At 45.8% G+C, this 9,981-nt stretch overlaps 1 pseudogene; it reads left to right on the top strand.

Moving 5' to 3' along the window:
* The first annotated feature begins 6,241 nt into the window (after positions 1–6,241).
* LOC123186777 (FT-interacting protein 4-like) lies at positions 6,242–9,704 on the top strand (annotated as a pseudogene).
* Positions 9,705–9,981: the final 277 nt, after the last annotated feature.

The following is a 9,981-nucleotide window of genomic DNA, read 5'->3' on the forward strand; positions in this document are numbered from 1 at the left end:
CCATGAAAAGTTCATAATTTATGGAACACCATTCAGTTTCAGTGATCTCTCATTGACCATACGAAAGATGAAACTCTAGAATAATTTATAAATGCATCCATACAAATATGTCCTTTACCTAAAATCTATTATTCATTCTTTTGGATATAGCTGACCATTTATGTTGAATGGTCCTTTACCTAAAATCTATATGAAACACTTATACAGTGTTTAGTATAGATTAAATTATCGGAATTCAGGAAGAAAAAAAAGTGAGCTATCACGATCAGCACTAAAACATGTATATGACTTACCTGAGAAACATAAATATGCATATACCTTCAGATCGTTGCATGTGTGCGAAGTAATCTGCGGTAACAAATTGAAAATTAGGAAGAAAAAACGTTCAGAGTTAGACTACAGAAAGCAACACATCAATTCGAAATCCCTTGAGTTACTGCAAAAAGAAATTGTTTACCAGCTAGAACGCAATGTGTATAATCTGTCCACCAGAAGCATGAAAAAAGACAGCGATTTCAGTACCCCTTTCAGGAATGATGCAAGAGAATTTATTAGAGGTATAGAGAGAGAGAGAGACTTCGTAGAAGCTAAAAATCAATGGAATAACTTCCTTCTTGTTAATTTATATAAGACTTGGAACAATGAATATACTCGATTCAGTCAACTTTTAGTACCTACGTATAACATCATAGAACAACTAAAAGAGGATGAACAGTGTGCTGGCACCTATCCATCACTGGCCTCGCCTCGTACAGCCACTCGTGCGTCCACCGCTTCCTTCCGCATCTTGCGTCGCTGCCGCCGGGGAGGGTTTCCTCTTGGATGCGGCAGTGGCTAGTTGAGGCATGGTGTCCATTGCTGTTGGATGATTGTCACCAAACAAATCAGTGTCACACTAATCACAGAATCACTGAATCCACGAACCATATGATGCATCTGCAAGGCTCATCAATTTACCTTTGAATCCACGAATCCACGAAAGACAAACAAAGAACTTCAAATCTGGCTTCCCATGTTCAGATCGGGGCTCCTCTCACCTTCCACATGGGCGATGCGAGAAGTTGGTACCACCCGCGACTTCTCCGGCACGGTGCAGCGCATCGGTAGATCAGCCGGCAGGGCGTACATGGACCGGCAGAAGGTGATTGAGAAGGCGGGTTGCGCTGCGAGGCAGAGAAGGGTGCGGAGAGATTAGCGGATCGAGATATAGGAGAGGATGCGGTAGTCCTTACTGCTGCTGGTGGTGGATTGTCTTGGTTCGGGAGTTTTGGGAGTAATAAAATCGCTTCGCTACACTAACTCATCGGTTCAGAAGGCAAAAGATCAAACGACTTGTCGCTTTGGTGACCAGGGAGATGGCTACACGATTTGTATTTGTTCATTATTATTTTTGGCTGCTGTGGCACATTTGCTGAGTTGGACAGGCTGCATGTCAAAAGAAATAGCATAGTGGGGATGAACTATTTAATGGGTTGCTCCTATTTAGTCGATGATGTGGCATGATGATGATGTGGATAGTGTGCATGTTAAAAGAATAGATAGAAGTGGGGAGCAACTTCTTAAAAATGTTAGATAAGTCATACAAGAATCCACCGCTTCCTTCCGCGTCTTGCCGTCGCTGCCGCCGGGGAGGGTTTCCTCTTGGATGTGGCAGTGGCTAGTTGAGGCATGGTGTCCATTGCTGTTAGATGATTGTCACCAAACAAATCAGTGTCACACCAATCACTGAATCACTGAATCCACGAACCATATGATGCATCTGCAAGGCTCATCAATTTACCTTTGAATCCATGAATCCACGAAAGGCAAAAAAAGAACTTCAAATCTGGCTTCCCATGTTCAGATCAGGGCTCCTCTCACCTTTCACATGGGCGATGCGAGAAGTTGGTACCACCCACTACTAGGGAAAAGGCTAGCAGCAGCGCGGGTTTTAGGCCTATCAGCAGCGCGGGTGCCCGCGCTACCAATAAGACGCTACAGCTAACTCTTAGTAGTAGCGCTGCCTGTACCCGCGCTACCACTATTGACTATAGCAGCAGCGCTTTTCAGGAACGCGCTGCTATTATTTAGCTGTAGCGATTTCCCCGTCCAGCGCTACTGTTATATCTTTCACTATTTCCCCATATCGACTTCGATAAACTGCAATTTCCAGATACTAGGTACTACTAGATATCAATTTCATAAAGCATTATAGGTACTAGGTAGTACTCCCTTGGTTCGAAATTACTCATCGTGGTTTTAGTTCAAATTTGAACTCAAACCACGACGAGTAATTTGGAACCAAGGGAGTACTAGATAACAATTTCATATATACTCAACATGCATCCTCAAGCAGTACAAGGTGACATCGACGACAATCATCATATTTAGTTCTAGATGATATCGACGACGATCATCATATGTAGTTCTACATGATATCGACGACGATCATCATATGTAGTTCTAGATGATATAGCCACACACACATATGTAGTTCTAGATGATATCGACGACGATCATCATCCTCAAGCCTGGGCGGTGGGTGTTCCTGATAGTAATTAGGATGGCCTGTCCAGCACGAAGATTCTTGCCAACGAGGAATCTCTTCCACCCAACCGAGTTCAACTGTGTGTGACCATCTGTGCCCATGCGGTAAGTACATGTGGTGACGGAGCCCCTTGCGGTAAGGCGTAGTCCAACTGAGCCTTCTTCATCAGGCTCGATACCACAACTCACAGATAGGTTCTTTGGCAATCTCTGAATAGGCAACTCTTTATTTCTGAAGATAGAATTCAAAATAAATAGATCCGCATTCAAGTTTTAGTCTTCTTTCCTTTCATCTAGAATGGTTGCTGCTTGGTCTTCAGTGAGCGAAGTCGTTTCCTCAATAGAGGAGGTCGAAGGATCTCTCGCTCAAGTTTGATCACATTAACTTTTAGATGAATCCCAAGGAAGCTTCTTCAAATCAACAATTTCAGGCACGTTGCTAGTTGTAGAGTTTGCAAAAAGATCCCTTCATTACCTTCCCTACCACTGTGAAATAACTGAAATATTGTTAAAATTGTCATACATGAAAACAAAATTTGCTATAGATTTTATTTTGTTCCTACATTCTCAAACTTATTTTATATGAAATTATTATGAGTGGATCTGGGACCAATCACGTAGTTGCTAATTGGTAATAGTTACTAATATTTTGAAAGGAAACTTATTTTCTAACAGGGTTGTTTGTGTCGCGTGCGCGTGCGTTCCGGACACACAGGTAGGCTCGCTCGCAATCTTCCTCTGCGCAAGATCAGTTACGTGCTAGGTGGGCTTACTGGCGGATGGGCTTTGATAATTTTACCAGAAAAACAAATGAGTGGGGGCAAATAAACCAGGCATTCTTTATTTGGCTCTGATGGCGCCGATGGCGCCCATTAATAGAGAGCAACTAGTTGACAAACGCTTTTTCGGGAGCCTCCCAACGATCACTTGGGGTGGGCTGAAAGCACGCCATTTGGGGCACTTTCAGGCGCCACCATGTTTCGTGCTCTGGGTGCTTTCTTCGAATTTAATTTTATTTTACCGCACGCGTTTTTGACTTTTTAGACGGTTATTTTTGGTTTTTTGGCCTTTTGGTTTTCTGCCGGTCTTCTTAAGCTTTTGAACAAAAAAATCAAAAAAATATTTTTTTCTGTGAAAACATATTTTTTTTCTTCCGTGGGAGTCACGGTTTTGCTTCCACGTGAAGTACGGATTTGCTTTCGCGAGAGGCACGACCGTACCTCTCAGAAATTGAAAAAACGTGTTTTTTTCTTTCATAATAGGCACGGTTTTGCTTCCGTGAAAAAAACATATTTTCTCTTTTCCCTTTCCTTCCATGAGAGGCACGGTTTTGCTTCTGCGAGAGGCACAGCCGTGCCTCTCAGAAACAAAACAAAAAAACATGTCCTGGTTTAGTTTTTTCGTTCATTTTTTTATGAAAAAAACTTCATCAAAACTGTCAACATGGGGATCGAACCTGGAACCTCAAGCTTCACAGAGCACGCGCCAACCACTTTGAGATCTCACATCCTGTGGCTCTCACACCTTTGTTTTGCGCCAGTGTATAGGCCGGCCCATCGGCATTTTTTTAAAAACATTTAGCTTGTGGACCAGCGAATTGACAATTGACCAAGGACAGTTGATCGTTGACTTTATGACCATGTTAAAAAGTTCACCAATTTTAAAAATCTCACAAATTTGAAAAAACATTGATTTTGAAAATTTTCATTGAATTTCAAAACAGATTAATGAAACCGAAAAACGTTTATCCAAATTGAAGAAAATCATCGCATTGAAAAAAGTTCATCGGGTTTGAAAAAATTTCATCAATTTTTCAAAAATATTCACCTAAAATAAAAAAGTTCATCAAAATGGAAATGGTTCATCAATTTTGAATTAAAACATTGATTTGAAAAAAGTTCACAAATTTAAGGAAAAGAAAAAATAAATAGGAAATAAAAAAGAAAACATTGGAGGGCATTTCCCGTATGTAGAAAGAAATAAAGAAGAAGCATGTATACATGTATACATAAGAGTGAATATAGCGTAGTGGTTAGAGTAGTTGACTCGAAGCAAGGAGATTGCGGGTTCGAACCCTGTCACTCTCATTCCCTATTTCGAGTTTTAGAACAGAAAAAAAAACTAAAAAGCGGCCCGTTTGGTATGCCAACATGTTAGACAGTAAAAAATATGTTTTTTTTTGTGCCGAACTTTGACAAATGTTTTGTATGCTTGACAATTTTCGTTATGAAATGACATTCACGGAAGTCATGGCAAAAAAAAAACAAAAACAACACTCCAAAATGCTTTTAAAAAATAGCTTTTTGCAGCATGGATTGTTTTTGCCAAAACTTCCATGAATGTCCTTTCGTGATAAATTTTTACAAGCACACAGAACATTTGCCAAAGTTTACAACAACAAAAAATCAGATAATTTTTATTTATTTTTACTATTTTTCTAATTTTACTTATTATTAGCTAGGGACGGACAGCCCACGGGTTTGTGCGCACGGACAGCCCAGCCCACCAAAGAAGCTTAGGTTAGCAGCAAAGACGTGGGAGTTTGTTACTACTAATAGCCTGTTAGTGGTTGGGCGTTTCGCCTTGTCGTTAGGTCCAGGGCGTCATGTGTGGCTTGGCCAACCACACGATCAAACTTGTATCCCACTCTATGTGGACTTTGAGTAATAAAAGGCTATTACCCCTCCAAAAAAAAAAAACTTGACTCTCTTCCATCCGAATCTCCATCGCCTTCACTGGATCGGCAGCAAGCAGCGAGGTCTGCGGAGACTCGTCCGTCCAGGTAAACTAGTAGTAAGTAGATCTTGTCTCGTCTGCTAATATGTAGGCTGATTTGTTATTTTCAAAATTGGATTCAGAATTGGTCCCAGATCTATTTGCACTTATTTACCACCGATTTGCAGCTAGAGACTGTCAAGCCGCGGTCAACTAGGGCCTGCTCCTTGCTATTGCTAAAAACTACTGCCTTTATTTTGGGTCACCGTTCTGGTTGTGGAGTTGGTCAACGCTGTGGCTCCCTGACTGTGGCTCTGATGTTGCTGTGGCTCCCGTTTTGATGTGTTTTGTCTGTACCGTATTGTAACGCTGGTCTTCCAAGTGAAACTAAATCTAAAAAAAAAGAGAGGATAATCTTGTTGGTGCTGATGCTTGTGGGTGTCTATATTGGTTGTAAAAGGATAATCTTGTTGTTTGTTAAGTTACTTACTCCATCCCTCAGAAAATAAGTGTTGTTGATTTAGTATAAATTTGTACTAAGTCTGCAACACTTGTTTTGGGATGGAGGGAGTACCTTCTAGTCGATCTGCCGGCAAAGCTTAGTGTGAGCTGAACTTCTTGCCCAGCTGCGACTTCTATTTTTGTTGCATCGGGATGCTTCAACCGTGTTTCGATTCGTTATTGTCATCATTGTCGAATCCGACCATGGGGTCATTCTAAACATAGTGTTTTTCCACAAAACAAAAAATTAATGAAGTAATATCATGTAAACCGGAGAAACAAAATATTTCCTAGCAGCTTCGTATATACTACTTACCTAATTAAGGTCACTGTGCCAATACATTGATATACTACATTAATTGCCTACATTTTTTTCGCTGTCAATATTAATTGGCTACCTGAGTTGGCGATTTGGGTCTAGCTAGTAGCTAAGTGCCTATGCTCATTCATTCGTAATGAATGTTCTCTCGTTTTTAGGTTAATTACACAGTGACAATAAATGGAATGCAAAGCTTGTACTACACAAAGTGGCCTAAAGCAGATGTTAGCTGTTGAAACAGCGGAGCCCAAGGCCCTACCATTATCACTCTTGGAGGACATCACAGATAATTTCTCTGGTGATCGAGAGATTGGAACAGGTGGGTTTGCAGTGGTTTATAAGGTATACATTCATTCCAATCTTAATCAATCCTGATTTAAAACCTCAAGCCGGCGACGTTATGCTAACGCTCGTTCCGGAAGCAGGGAGTCATTGGTGGAAGGGCGGTCGCCGTGAAGAGGTTGTCCAACGCTCTTATGGATGATAAGGAATTTCACCGAGAGGTTGAATGCCTGTTGCGAGTAAAACACAAAAATGTAGTTAGATTTCTGGGATATTGTGCGAACCGACAAGGAAATATGGCAACATACAATGGTAAACTTGTCATGGCAGATATCCACCAGAGATTGCTTTGCTTCGAGTATATACCAAAAGGGAGTCTTGATAAGTATATCATTGGTACGATTATGCGTCCTCTAACTTTACGGTCTATTTTCTGCATATACTAGAAATTGTCTAGTGTGTCATATAACATCGGGACATCAAGCATGTCAATAACCTGTTTTCTCCTATCCCCTTAATAGATGCATACCGTGAGTGGAGAACGTGCTATAAAATAATTAAAGGGATTTGTGAGGGCTTGCAGTTCCTTCATGACAATCATATCGTTCACTTGGATTTGAAACCTGCCAATATACTGCTCGACGATAGCATGGTACCGAAAATTACTGATTTTGGCCTTTCCAGATGCTTTGATGAAAATCAAAGTCGGGATATTACCAAAACTATATTAGGAACAATGTAAGCTAGCAAACTCTTCTTGTAAGTTGCTCTGTGCTTTGAATCCCATTCAACTTAACCACAAATTAGTTACATCTTTTCTATGTTTGTACAGGGGATATTTGGCGCCCGAATTTCGTGAAGGGGGTGTAATTGCACCGAGTGCTGACTTGTATAGTCTTGGTGTTATTATCATAGAAATACTGACCGGGCAAAAGGGGTATCAAGCGACTGGGAATGTAAGAACATATATGCCACTTTAGCTCAACTTACTTTTTGCCTAAGAAGGACCGACTTTAAAATAATGGCCACCATTTTACTTCACATATTGTCACAATATTTTAGTTTGGGATGTATAATCATATTATTTCTGGAAGCACAGCAAGTAGTGGGAAGCATAGTTTTGGCTGCAAAATAATTAATACAATAAGAAGACTAATGCATGCATGCGGCCAGACAGCGGAGCCAAAGGAATCCAAGGGGAAGAACAAAGGCGTGCCGCCGGGGCAGACGGTGGTCATCCCGCGGCCCGTTGTCCGGGGACCAGCGTACGGTCTCGGCGAGACGAAGCATCCCCTGCCGGCGAGGCTCGGCCCGAGTGGTGTCGTCGATGTACGACATGGTGGAGCTGATGCACTACCTGTACGTGAGCGTCGTTAAGGCGCGCGACCTCCCAACCATGGACATCACCGGCCCGTACGTGGAGGTGATAGTGGCACCGCAGTTGTACGGCCTCTCAGACGCCCATGGCAAGAGTGTCGGCGAGATCATGCAGCCAGGCTGACGAGGCCTTCCCGGACGCGTGGCACTCGGAAGCGCACATGCTGTCGCTTGAGATGCTCGCCAACAGGCGCTCCCAGGTGTGTACTACTCCCCGAAGCTCATCTGTCTCAAGGTCACCGTCATCGCAGCGCAGGACCTGATCGGTACCGAGATAGCCCGGCCGCTCGCGCCTACCATCGTCAAGATCCAGATGGGCAGCCAAATCCGCCGCACGCGGCCGGGGCAGCCGCAGGGGTCGGCGAACCAGGCGTGGAACGAGGACCTATTGTTCGTGGCCAGCGAGTCGTCCAAGGACCCGCTGGTGGTGACAGTGGAGGAGAAGGTCGCCGCCGGCAGGGACGAGCCCATCGGCCGCATCATCTGCCCCGTGGCGTCGCCGTACGTGACCCGCAGCAAAGGGGCCAAGTTGGTGCCGTCCAAATGGTTCAGACTGTCCCGCAGCCGCAGGACGATGTCCATGCCGTTCGCCAGCAAGATCCATCTGAGGATGAGCCTGGAGACGGCGTACCACGTGCCGGAGGAATCGAAGCACTACAGCAGCGACCTGCATCCAGCGGCGGAGAAGCTCCGAAGGAGCGCCATAGGCGTGCTGGAGGTGGGCATCCTCGGCGCACATGCCCTGGGCGACAACAAGCACCCGTACTGTGTGGCCAAGTACGGAGACAAGTGGATGCGCACGCGCACGTTGCTCGGCACGGTGGCGCAGCAGTGGAACGAGCCGTACACCTGGGATGTGTTCGACCCCAACACTGTCGTCACCATCGCGGTCTTGAACAACAACCACCTGTTCGGCCATGGCGACGGATCAGCCAAGGACCAGCGGATCGGCAAGGTGCGCATCTGGCTCGCGACCTTACAGAGCGACCGCGTGTACACGCACTACTACCCGCTCATGGCGCTGAGCCCGAGGGGACTAAAGAAGACGGGGGAGCTCCACCTCGCCACCCGGTTCACGTGCACGGCATGGGCCAACATGCTGGCGCAGTACTGGGGGCCGCCGCTGCCCACGATGCACTACACGAACCCCATCTCCGAGTTGCAGCTGGACTACCTCCGGGTCCAGGCGATGGTGATCGTGGCGACGCGGCTGGGCAGGGCGGATCCGCCGCTGCCTAGGGAGGCGGTGGAGTACGTGCTCGACGTAGACTCCAACACGTTCAGCCTGCGGCGGAGCAAGGCCAACATCTGCCGGATCACCACGCTCTTGTCTGGAATTGTTGCCGTCGGCGAGTGGTTCGACGGCAACTCCAAGTGGAAGAATCCGTTGACGACTATTTTGGTGCACGTGGGCTTCGTGAAGCTGGTGTGCTGCCCGGAGCTGATCCTGCCCACCATCTTCGTGTGCTTGATCGTGATCATGGCGTGGAACTACTGCTGGCGGCCACGGGGGCCTCCACACAGTGACACGATGCTGTCACGCGCGGACCCGGCCGAGATGGACGACAAGTTGGAACCACCGCACGTAGATGCGATGCTGTGGTGGTACAGTGATGTGGCGTACCCCGACCGACGAGCTGGACGAGGAATTCGACACGTCCCCGACATCCAAGCCGGATGACATCGTGACCTTAGATACGATCGGCTGCGGAGCCTGGCTACGATGGTGCAGACGGTGGCCGGCGACCTGGCTACTCAGGGGGAGCGCGCACAGTCGCTGCTCCGCTGGGGCGACCACAGGGTGACTCCCGTCTTCATTGCCCTCTCGCTGGCGATGGCCGTCGTACTTTACCTGACGCCGTTCCGGGTGTTGACCATGGCGATGGGGCTCTACTTCCTCCGGCCCCCGTGGTTGAGGGGCAGGACCAACCTGCTCGTCAACTTGTATAGTCGTCTGCCCTCCGATGAAGACGTGATGCTATAAACGTTTTTTTTTCCTGCGATGAATGACGCTAGGGGGCCGACTCAAGCCAGTACATGTTTCAGCCATTTTTTGTGCGTGGACGTTGCCACCGGCAAACATGGCTCAAGACCATGACACGATGCGCACATGCGTCTGCACCAGTAATTCTTACATCTACAAAAAGTTGCGTAAAGTTTTTACAAGCAAGTTAAGGCGAGGAACTATGATTGGTAATAAAGGGATGTCCCTGTTTTTTCTTTTTTAGATGGAACACCCGATTCCATTGACCCACTGCACT

The sequence above is a fragment of the Triticum aestivum genome, chromosome 2A (genome assembly GCF_018294505.1).
Source record: "Triticum aestivum cultivar Chinese Spring chromosome 2A, IWGSC CS RefSeq v2.1, whole genome shotgun sequence".
Taxonomy (NCBI): Eukaryota; Viridiplantae; Streptophyta; class Magnoliopsida; order Poales; family Poaceae; genus Triticum; species Triticum aestivum.